Source organism: Schistocerca gregaria, chromosome 4 (assembly GCF_023897955.1).
Source record: "Schistocerca gregaria isolate iqSchGreg1 chromosome 4, iqSchGreg1.2, whole genome shotgun sequence".
Lineage (NCBI taxonomy): Eukaryota > Metazoa > Arthropoda > Insecta > Orthoptera > Acrididae > Schistocerca > Schistocerca gregaria.
This window is the reverse complement of record NC_064923.1, coordinates 287,363,833-287,376,220: the sequence shown is the minus strand read 5'-3', so window position 1 is coordinate 287,376,220 and position 12,388 is coordinate 287,363,833. Positions and strand designations below refer to the sequence as shown.

At 42.1% G+C, this 12,388-nt stretch overlaps 1 protein-coding gene across 1 annotated transcript in view; it reads left to right on the top strand.

Annotated features, from left to right (window-relative positions):
* The first annotated feature begins 5,205 nt into the window (after nt 1-5,205).
* The window catches only part of LOC126268069 (gamma-interferon-inducible lysosomal thiol reductase-like), a 181,974-nt gene continuing 174,791 nt past the window's right edge, over nt 5,206-12,388 (top strand). The window contains exon 1 of the mRNA XM_049973504.1: nt 5,206-5,434. The gene's annotated coding sequence lies outside the window, so the exon portion shown is untranslated. The remainder of the gene's footprint in view (nt 5,435-12,388) is intronic.

Here is a 12,388-nt window from a genome sequence, read left to right as displayed (position 1 = left end):
ACTTACATTTTTCTACATTTAGGGCTAGCTCTCATTTATCACGCGAACTGCAAGTTTGCTCTAACTCGTGTTATATCTTTCTACAGTCACTCAACTTCGACCCCTTACCGTACACCACGGCATCATCAGCAAACAATCGCAAATTGCTTCCCACCCTGTCCACCAAATCATTTATGTACACGGATAACTGCTTAGGTAGGTCATAGCTTGGCTCGGATCGGAAGAAGACCCAGTTCCCATCAGGGGTGCCGTGCGGCAACACGTCTCGGCAGCGTCAAGGTTGCCATGGAAATGCCCTCAGCAGCGCCGGCTCTGCGCCGCGGTTTGGCCGTGTCGAACTGCGACTGCTGCCGCGTGCGCAGCTGCAGGGTATGCGGCACCAGTCACAGAACGCGCTGTGCGTGACGTCATGTACACAACCCCCGGCCACGCAAACTTCCACCGAATTGCTGGCGCAGACGCAGCAGCAACTAAAGAAAGTACTTATCATCCGATTTCAAGGAATCTGCCCGATGAAAAAATTTGCTTCTTCTTCCTGGAGGCTTCGCTCGATAAATGGCTGAATTTCTTTTCTTAAACAAATACACACAATATTATTGAGTGTGCAGACCTAGAAACGCTTTGCGTACACTTTGCGTATAGTTCATTTTAGGCAATACATTACCGCATATGAAACTTAGTCAGCCGGCCGCGGTGGTCTCGCGGTTCCAGGCGCGCAGTCCGGAACCGTGCGACTGCTACGGTCGCAGGTTCGAATCCTGCCTGGGGCATGGATGTGTGTGATGTCCTTAGGTTAGTTAGGTTTAAGTAGTTCTGAGTTCTAGGGGACTGATGACCACAGCAGTTGAGTCCTATAGTGCTCAGAGCCATTTGAACCATTTTTTTGAAACTTAGTCAACATATGGAAATTGTTTTTAAAGTTGACAGCAAAACGATACCTATCACTGTTTTCGAGATATTGAATGATATGTTGGCGAGTGGGCCGCGCAGGGGCCGCCATGCTCATGTGGTTGAATCAGCCCCAAATTTCGTAAACGGTAAGAGATATCGAAATGGGGTTTTTGTAAATGATAGCCCATAAATAGTCACACATTTTGCCGCATAATAAATACAGTAAAACTTTCTGTCTCTCGAGATGTAGATGTAGTTTTTTTTTTTTTTTTTACTGTGGATTGATGTACTTTATTAAACAGCATTTAACAGATTGTGAAATAAGACTTACATTGATATGAAATATAGAATGATACAGTTTTGCTTTGATATGCGATATTTGTAGATTATAAAACAGTCCATGTCTGTTTTTTACATACATAAGTGATTACTTACAGCTATTAGAGTTTTTGGCTGGCATCTGCGTTTCCTCTCATCTGGTCACATGCTGGAGGCCGCACTATAGCTTCAAAAAAATGGCTCTCAGCTCTATGGGACTTAACTTCTGAGGTCATCAGTCCCCTAGGACTTAGAACTACTTAAACCTAACTAACCTAAGGACATCACATACATCCATGCCCGAGGCAGGATTCGAACCTGCGACCGTAGCGGTCGCGCGGTTCCAGACTGTAGCGCCTAGAACCGCTCGGCCACCCCCGCCGGCACTATAGCTTCACTTAGGAAACATAAACACACTTCCACAAAATGAACTTTTTTCTTCGCAATTTTCATGTTCTTTGCGCATATTACAGTGGGCCACTATTATGCTTCTCTCACTAATTTCGGTAAAATACCTACAAAAAAAATGGTTCATATGGCTCTGAGCACTATGAGACTTAACTTCTATGGTCATCAGTCCCCTGGAACTAAGAACTACTTAAACCTAACTAACACATCCATGCCCGAGCAGGATTCGAACCTGCGACCGCAGCGGTTGCACGGTTCCAGACTGTAGTGCCTAGAACCGTTGGCCACCCTGGCCGACAAAATACCTACAGCTAGCGACAAGACAACAATAGTGCTCCACAACAATTAGCGCAAAGAACATGAAAATTGTGATGAACAGAGTATTTGTAAGTGAATTTACAGTGCGATTTCCAGCATGTGACCAGATGAGAGAAAACGCAGATGCCAGCCAAAAATCCTAATAACAATAAGTAATCACTTATTTATGTAAAAAGTAAGATGTGAACTGTTTTATAATATATAAATATCGCATATAAAAACAAAATTGTGTCATTTTAAATTCTACTGGAGATGCTCTAAAGTAAAAGGCTAAACGCTTCTGGAACGAATAAAATTCATTGCAGCAAGGGAAAGGCGCTTGTTATTTACAAAACGAATATTTTGTGTTTGTTGCGGATAATGACCACACAAAAAAATTGTTAATTATTTCGTTTTGCTTTATGACATTTCGTTTAGTTGCAGCGTTTAGAATACTGCACAACTAGATATAATAACAGCAGCTTGCCAATTATTCTTTCTAGCATCGCTAAAATAGTCTTTACAGACACAATATACGCCTAGCCTCAGATTCTTTAACTGAGAGATTGTACATCTCTGATGGCATTTTTGTGCCAAACGCCTTGGCACAAAGAACCAAATATAATATTCTGTGCATCGTTAGCAGTATCCATAAGCTCTGGAGGACAACATATCATATTACATGAGCATCCTCATTGAGCTCAGTCTTACAAGTAATTATGAAGGACCAGCCATAACAATTAGCTTTAGAGTAATCATATTATTTGTTATGATACAATGGTGGAGTCGATTTTTTATTCCAAAATGCCGTTTTTATTTTTGTTGACCCGCTACTCCGACGTAGATTATAATTAAAAATAGTTTCACACGACGTTAATGCATCCTTTAATAGCCTGAGGATGGTCACATGATATTTGAAGTCAGCGGAAAATCCTCCACTGCACAAAAAACGTATGGCATCATATGCAGAACAGCATTACGAAGTATTTACCATCGATAACTTCTACAGTTTGAGAAGTGCTAGTGCAATCGAAAGTTATGGATAGTACATGACCAATCACTGGTTGTTGGTTCATGAAGGAATACATGTCTTACGAAAAATACCACAAATTTTAGAGTTGCCAACCTTATCATTTGCTCACAGTCGCCATAAGAAAACTGCATTCAAGTTGTAATTTTTTTAATACAAGGCTGTTTGCAATGAGTGATAGAGATGTACGCACAAATACATCGCAAGTGATATGTACTGGAGTCTATATTAAACAAATATTGTGGAAATAAATACACAATTGACCTAGCTAATCAAAGGTGTTGCTAGCTGCTGGGTTGCGTTAACAAGAAATTCAATTCGTCTCACTATTTGTTTGTTGTGGTCTTCATCCAGAAGACTGTGTCGATGCAGCGCTCCACACAAGTCTATTCTGTGTAGGCCTCTTCATCTCTACGTAACTACTGCATCCTATCGAATCTGCTTACCGTTGTTAAGCGCTCGTCTCGGGTCTCTACAATTGTGCGCCCATTACCAGACTGACGATTTCTTGGTGCCTCATGATAATTTACGTTAAATAGTTTGTAAGCTTAGGATTTGATGACCTTAGCAGTTAAGTCTCATAAGATTTCACACACATTTGAACATTTCTTCTTGACATAACTGTTTGTCGTCCATGTTTCACTTACATACAAGGCTACAGTCCACACAAATACCTTCATAAAATATTTCCCAACATTTAAATTAGTTTTCGATGGCAACAAATTTTCTTTTCCAGAAACGCTTTTTTTTATATGTCCAGTCTGCGTTTTATACCCTCTGTGTTCTGCCCTCTCAACTACTGCTTCCCTTTCAAGTCCTTGAAGTCTTACAACTGCAGTTTGGTTTCTGTACAAGTTGTAGACAATCTTGTGTCCCTGCGTTTTATCCCTGTTAAATCCAGACCTTCGAAGAGTGTATTTCAGTCAAAATTGTCAAAAGCTCTCTCTAAATCTGCAAATGTTATAAACACGGGTTTGCCTCTCTTCAGTCTACCTACTAAGTAAGTGGTAGGATCAGTAATGCCTCGCGTGTACAAACATCATAAGAATCTAACATAGTGCTCATGTTAGTTTGCATAACTCATCCCCCTCCCCTAACCTCTACATTTGCCTTCCACCTTCCCGCCTTCTCTTCTTCGCTTAGTTCTGGCTTGTCATCTGAGCTCTTTATATTCGTACAGTTGCTTCTTTGATCCTAAGTTTTTTTTTAATTTAATTTCGGCATCCATCTTTCTGTCAGTGTCATCATTTAGACATCTCTATTCTCTGTGACCTACTTGATTTGCCCTGGTTGTCGATTAAATTTAATATGTTATTGGCTATCCAAGGATTTCTATTGTATCTTTTCCCCACTTACATCCTCTGCTGCCTTCACTACTTTTTATCTCACAATCCTCATTCGTCTTGTAGTGCATTTCTTCCTCTGGGCAGCCAGTCGTTTCCTGATGGTCCCTTTAAGATAATCTAAAATCTCTGGGTCTTAACTTATTCGTTTTCCATCTTAGTTTGCTACCTTTGCTATCTCTATAGTTGTAAACTGCAGTTGATAACCTATAGACTACCGTCAGTCTGCACTTGAAAATGTCTTACAATTTTAAATCTGTTTTCCAAAACTCTGTTTACATCCCCTTCCATCTCCCGTGATTCTTAAGTAAAGTGTTAGCGATTATTAAATTATGCTCTGTGTAAAATTCAGCCTGGTGACTTCCACTTTCATTCCTTCACCTGTGTCTATGTTCTCCTCCTATTTTCTATACCTGTTCCCGAATTCCAGCCTCTCGACACATTTAAAATTTTTGTCTCTCTTAACTGTCTGATTAATTCATTTTGTCTTATCGTAGAATATGTTCATTATCTGTAGTGTTGTTAGGCATGTTAAATTGTGCAACTGTGGTGTGTGGGTGTTGCATTTATGCCTATCTTGGCTATGGCGATGTTAATGGAATTTAGAGGTGGAGGTGAATTTTGTGATACTATTTGATTGATTGTTTCAATACCTGACACTCACACCATGGTTAAAACATATGATCTTAATACAGCAAATATTGAAGATCAAATGTAAAAAATTTCAATTATATATAAATGCTTACCACATAAAAGGTAATGTAGTATCATTACAGTAAACTGCATATAAGTACCGCAAATTGTAGTACTAACCAGTTCCTCGAGCCGCCGCGTCACCGCGGAAAACGCTTGTCGCTGGCGCTGCCGCTCTCTGTGAGAACCGGCCTTAAAGCAGCCAACCTGTTCTGTGATAACGTGTAGCAGCTTGCCTGTCTGGCTAATAGGAAAGCACGGACAGGTTAAAAGCGCAAAAGCTCTGTCGCGCGCCCACCATCTGGCTGCGATTAATGCGCTCACATCTCGCTGTTTGCCAAACACTGTGCACGACTGCCACAACGACACTCCAGTCACGGCACGCGTGGAATTACCCTATTCACCGTGGTCACAAGAGAGGTTCGCTACAACACAGCATCTCTCTCTAATACAGGTGAGCATGGGTGTATAAGGCAAATCATACAGTCCATTTCTAATTGCGAAGTAACCTAAAAATCTAATTTCTTGCTTTATTCACCCATTGGTGCTTGCTTTTTTGTCATCATCCTCGTGACAGTTTTCATGCGGCCCATCACGAATTTTTGTCCTCTGCTAACCTCTTCATCTCAGAGTAGCTGTCGTACACAATGTCCTCAATATTATTTGTAATTATCTGACATTGTTAACATCAATGTAAAAACGCTCCCAAAATACAACTTTTATTCCTCAGATCGCAGTTGATAGATATCCTGATTAATAGTTTTAGCAAAGTTATATGCAAAAAGATATCATTAATAACAACAATATGTTGACCACTGATAATCTCAGCTCTAGCCTCAGTGCATAATGTCAGTAAGATAATACACACACTTATACTCACTCATATTGTTTTGCTATCATTTCAAAGATTTTGCAATTATATGACGTCATGTATCTTAACATGCTTTATTTTTATATAAAAATAATAAAATTCTGCATGCTCTATAACGTTGCAATAATTTTGTAAGCTTTTTGGTGATGTAAACAAATTAGACTACTTTCTATATAGCTAAGCGTTGCTCCTACATTACATGTTATAATTATGTACGTGACTGCTGCCACCTGGTGATACCCTGTATTATTATGTAGTTCTTTTGAAAACTCCCCGGCAGTACCAAGTCGGTTATCAACATACACATATCTGACAGCAGTGGATGTGGTCTATGTGACGTATTTGACACCTCTGTGCTGTGCTGATACAGTTGTAGCTTTTATTTTAGTGTACTTGTTGTTGCACGGGAGTGTATTTTCTGTGAGGTAAACATTATTTTAGTCTATGACGGCGAAATCACCATAAACCTTTTCGCCGCTTTCTTTCACGTGCCGGCCGGTGTGGTCGTGCGGCTCTAGGCGCTTCAGTCTGGAACCGCGTGACCGCTACGGTCGCAGGTTCGAATCCTGCCTCGGGCATGGATGTGTGTGATGTCCTTAGGTTAGTTAGGTTTAAGTAGTTCTACGTTCTAGGGGACTGATGACCACAGATGTTAAGTCCCATAGTGCTCAGAGCCTTTTGAACCATTTTCACGTAATATTTGTTTACAGTTCGCCTCTAAGTTTTCAGTGGTTGCACGGCGATATGATATATGTAGGAGCTTTATAATTCACGTATCCGATGGCATGAGAAACTTAATTAACGTCCTTTCGAAATTACTTACGATAATTATAAACCTTGTAACATATTTGTAACGCTTAAAGATCTTAAGATGACAATATTTGTTGCACATATCAGTCTTCCCCTACATTTTTCACCCTCTGCAGCTCCTCTAGTACCAAGGAATAATTACCCGATGTCTTAACATATGTCCTACCATCCCACCACGTCTTCATGTCAATATTTTCCACATGTTCGTCTCCTCGCCGATTCTGCGGTGAACCTCCTCATTCCTTATCAGTACACCTAATTTTTAACATTCTTCTGTAACACCATATCTCAAATGTTTCGATTCTCTTGTTTCGATTCTCTTGTTTCCATTCTCCAGACTATGATTCACGACCATACAACACTGTGCTCCAAACGTAATTTCTTAGAAATTTCCTCTTCAAATTAAGGCTTCTGTTTAGTACTGGTACACTTCTTTCGTCCAGGAATGCCATATTTACCTGTGCCCCCTTGGCTCGTCCGTCATGGGTTATTTTATTTCCAACGTAGAAGAACTTCCTCATTTCATCTACTTCTGATCCTCAATTTTACTGTTAATAGCTAATCTCATTTCTGCTACTCCTTTATTACGTTCGTTCTCTTTAGTTTAGTCTTAATCAGCAGTGTGTGCTCCAGTTCATTCCATTCAACAGGGCCTGCAATTCTTCCTCATTTTTACTGGCAATAGTAATAACGTCAGCGAATCTTATCATTGATATCTTTTCACTATGAATTTTAATCCCAGTACTGCAACTTTATTTCTGTCATCGTTTCCTCGATGTACACACTGAAGAGGAACGGTGAAAACTACATCCCTCTGTTCTGTTCTTTCCAACATGAGCGCTTCATTCTTGATCTTCCATTCTTAGTTTAACGTCTTAGTTCTTGTGTATATTGTGTATCTCCCGTCTTTGTCTACCGTTTACACGTATTCATCTGCTCCTTGTTGATCAAATACTCGTGGAAATACGTTTTCAGCTGACTTTCATTCTCTTCAGCTGCGTGTAGTGCAAACTTTTTGGTTTCTCGTGAGTAGTACTATAGTTGGGTTACAGCTGCAATTTTGATTAAAAATTGATATGCACATTAATTAAATTGATCAATTAATCACCCCCGCCCCCACGCCCACGCCCACCCCCACCCGCAGCCTGCACGTGTGCCCCAGCGCCCACCTCCCCCTCCCTACCCTTCACACCCTACCTCCCCCCCTAAACTACCCCATTGGTGGAAATTTAGAATTTTGGGGGAATTTCGAATTTTTGTGGGAATTTAGAATTTTGGTGGGAATTTCTTTGTCCCAGGGCTGTGCTGACAGCTCACTCGACCCCCACCCAGGAACTGACGGGAAATTAAAATTGGCAGTACCCTTTCTGGGACTCGAACCCTGGTCCTACTGGTCAAGTGCACACCGCTAACACAATAAAACCACCACAGGCGCTTGGAATCGACGGGAAATTAGAAAATGGCTGTGCCCTTTCCGGGACTCGAACCCAGATTCTACTGGATGGAAAGCCCAAGATCAGCCCCTAACATATGGAAACTGTCCAGATGCAGGAGAGGAAGGTCACGTAATTAATCACAAAGATCTGGCCTAATTACACAACTATATGCATATCACTACACACGAACGGTATAAAAGCGCAATACAACTCAAAAATTGATGATACCGTACAACTTGTGTTATCCTGCTGGGAAAAAAATTTCGCAATACCACTCGAAACTAGGAGAAAGGCAGGGGCGTAAGGTACTATCTTTATTCTTTTTTGCAGGAACAATATTCAACAGATTAGATGTTGGTGTTGGGCAGAGAGGATTTTAAAAAGTGCATTACCTGTAAGCATACAGTATCTATCGTTGTTTTACGTCAGAGGTCGCTACAGACGCCTGGTCAGGAACCACCTACAGCCCAGGTAACTGACTCCAAAACACGATACCACCACTAATGGAAAAAATGCGTCACAATTTTAATTACACTTCGAAAATGTTGTGAAAAAACCAGCACTCGTAATGAACTGCTCACAATGCAGCACATGCACTGGAGACAATCGTCGTCCTAAAAGACTTCAGAGGGGTCGGTAGTTGAACCTTCGTTCTCCTTGATAGGCGTCAAAAACTGCCGCAAATCGATGCCCTCTTCCTCCCTCATTCCACCCCTCCCTCTCTCCATCCACATATGGGGGGGGATTCCTGAAACGGCCAGCGCCGAGCATCTCATAGTTTCTCTGCGCTCTCGCTGCCCACCCTTTGTTGCCATCCTCTGCAGTCGCTGGCTGCACTCGGCTTTCGACCATCTGGCAACCACCTTGGGGCGATGCTCCTACGCTAACACAATAAAGTGCAACTTGTTCGTCTAAAATATAGTGGCAGAGCCCTCACGCACCACCCCCTAGGCAAAGATGGCTGTATTCAGCGACCGCCAACAGCAGACGCACCCCCGCTGTTGCCTCCTTTGCGCCACTCGTGATATGTGGTATCCATTCAGGAGGCAGTCGTAGACAAAACAAAAGTTAAGTAGCATGATCCCGTCCATCCAAAGAATGGTCCAGACGGCACACAGCACTCAGATTTCCACCATCTGACCTCCGCCTTAAGGCGATGCTCCTACATCAACACGGTAGCGTCTATAGTCAACTAAACAGTAGGAGATAAAAGGACGGCCGCCTCAACTGCAGCTTGTTTGTCTCAAGTGTAGTGACACAGCCGCCCCTAAAGGTTAGAGAGCGCACCCGTGGCGGCCACCTGACACAGATTAGGCATGCCCCAGCGCCTCCAATAGGCCTCTCGTTCTGCGACAGAAAACACTTTCATTTGATGTCAACACATTAATCAGGCATGTATTTAAAAAAAGAAAACACATTTGCGACCATAATAAAGGTCCGCCTTCCACGGAAAGAGGCAAAATCCATTTTATCTTAGTTTTATGAGCAAACTCGGTATAGCTTTTACGTTAGAGTGCAAAAAAAAAAAAAAAAAAAAAACTATGTTAAGCAATTTCTTTCAGCTTGTTGAACAAATTACACGACATGAGAGCGTCTCTCGCATTCCGTGTCTGTAAATAAACTGTCATTCCTGTATGTATTAACAAACATTTCAGACAATCTTTCACGCCACTGGCACACATGTCGGAAATAAACACATTCATTATACGTCTGACAACAAGAAGCTATAATTCAAGAGACCGTAACTGTTTTGTACACTATGAAAGGTCCCCTTGTACAAGTGCAATGCTATATCATATTAGCGTTTACGAAACAAATCGTGAGAGTCAGTTCTGCCCTGTGTAGGTGGGAGATTGAAATTTCTTTAAAAGTATCGCCGCAACGAAAAAAAAGAGAAACGCCGGTCAAGAATCTTTCAGTGGTGCCCTTGCCATCTCTTCCACCCGCCAGTCGGCACGTCATTGATATCAGTTTGATAGGCTAATCAATTAAATTGATCATGAGAGTTACTTTTTTGTTCAGTAGTCGGATTACATTCGCCAAGTGGGTCAACTGCAAATCCATGGAGGGAATACGATATTCTTTTTGAGGAACACTATTAAGAAATGACATCCTAAGCAGACCACAGAGGGATTCTACAACCCACAACATACATTTCACGTAAGGACAGCGCTATTAAAAACACGATCATAATGCCTATGTTACCATCATCCTGCATAAAAAGCGCTCTTGAGTACAGGCACACACGATCGCCGATAGTGGTACGCTTGCACGCAGAAATGCTGTCCGAAATGCTGTCTGCAATTTGGAATCAAATCTATCCATTCAGCCACATAATTGCTTTGGACCCTGTAGAGACGTCTCTTAATGATTATAGCCACTGTTGAATTATATTTGTGCCACTCTCGTACCTCGAAGCGAGTCACCTTTTTTCGAACCTATCTCCTAAGATACACGAAGAACTCCCGTGCTGTTTTTATACAGTCTCTCTGCATCTCGTAACTGTTCCTAAGTCTCTACCCTGCCCTCCCTGGAGCTTAATCTCTGTAATCGTCCCAATTTTAGTCTGACCTGTACAGAAGTCAGAGAGCGCTATATCTAAGACCTGCAGCATCCTGTGGGGAAACAGGACGGGTTGAGTTAATGCGACAGGAGCATGTTTTGACCATTCGGTGGAAATGCGAACAATGTGTCATAGCTCTGCCAACGGTGTATAGTGTGTAAGGCCAGCGCTAAACGAAGCTTTCCCCTGCACCACGAGGTTCAAAAAATGGCTCTGAGCACTATGGGACTCAACTGCTGTGGTCATCAGTCCCCTAGAACTTAGAACTAATTAAACCTAACTAACCTAAGGACATCACACACATCCATGCCCGAGGCAGGATTCGAACCTGCGACCGCAGCAGTCTCACGGTTCCGGACTGCGCGCCTAGAACCGCGAGACCACCGCGGCCGGCACCACGAGGTAGTAGAAGAGATAGTACAAGCAATTATGGTGGTGTTTCTTGTTGGGAAAATTAGGAAAACTACACATTATACATGTCATGGAGGAATGACGAAGATTTTGCTACTGCATTGCGACACATCTCCAAACTACATACAGGTAGTCTGAAGGAGATCTGTGTCTGTCAGGGTGCATTCATGTCTGTCATCACCTGTACTGTATAATGACCATATCCAACAGACTGTCAATCATACGAGAGGGTTCCTGTATTGCTCCTTCGTCAGCAGTTTAATACATTGCTTTTTTTGTCGGTTGTAACACATACAATCAGTGTACACCGCCATACGCTTTCTTTTTCTACGATGACTTAGAGATCCGTGTCAGCTGTTGCCTGACCGACATTAACATGTTTCCATCCTTTATCTCTCACAGAAAACTGAGCATCACATGGCATAAACTATACAGCTACCACAACACAGGCTGGTAGAAATAAAACACAGATCCGATGTTTCTCATTGACAAAAATGTGGAAGACATTGCAAACATATGGAAACTAAACGAGTTTGCAGTATTGTAGAGCGCTTCCAACAGCTATTCGAAGATGATTACCTGTACAGTTAATCTCATCTTCCCATCGGCAGGGTAGCGTATGTCTCAGTGCTCCATTTCGAAAAGCATTGTTCCTTCATTTTGCAGTCACAATCATGATTACTATTCCTGTGTTGATCATCGCCGGAAGGTGCTGTTCACAACACGTGTGAGGTAGCACAAATAAAAAGAGGTACTTTTATCTTATTGGAGAAAAAAAAAGAACATGTGGAGGGTATCACAGCATATGGAAATAGGATGAGTTTGTAGCAATGTGGAACGCGTCCAAACAACTGTATTAAGGTGATGACCTCTATATTTAATCCCATGTTCCACAGCAACAAGTAACAGATATCCAGTGTTCCGCCAAGGTTCCCTCCACCTCAACGGAGTGGTGTCAGTCAGCATATCCAGTGGACGCTTGGGACTGGGAAGACACCATTGCTATGGAGCGATGCACTGTAATACACACCGCAGTTGACAACGAGATCAATTTTACCAATTTTACCCAGACGTCGGGTAGAGTAGTACATACCACACTCTGAAACCTGTGTAGAAACAGAGTGAACTGAGTTAATGGTGTAGGAGCGTGTTTTGACCACTCGGTGGAAGTGGGAACATGTCGTACCCCTACCTCCAATATATGATGTGTGAGGTCAGTGCCAAACGAAGCCTGCTGTGCAACACGGCATAGTATAAAAGACAGTGTGAACAGTTAGGTGGTTTTTCTTATTGGGAAAATTAGGAAGACTCAACATT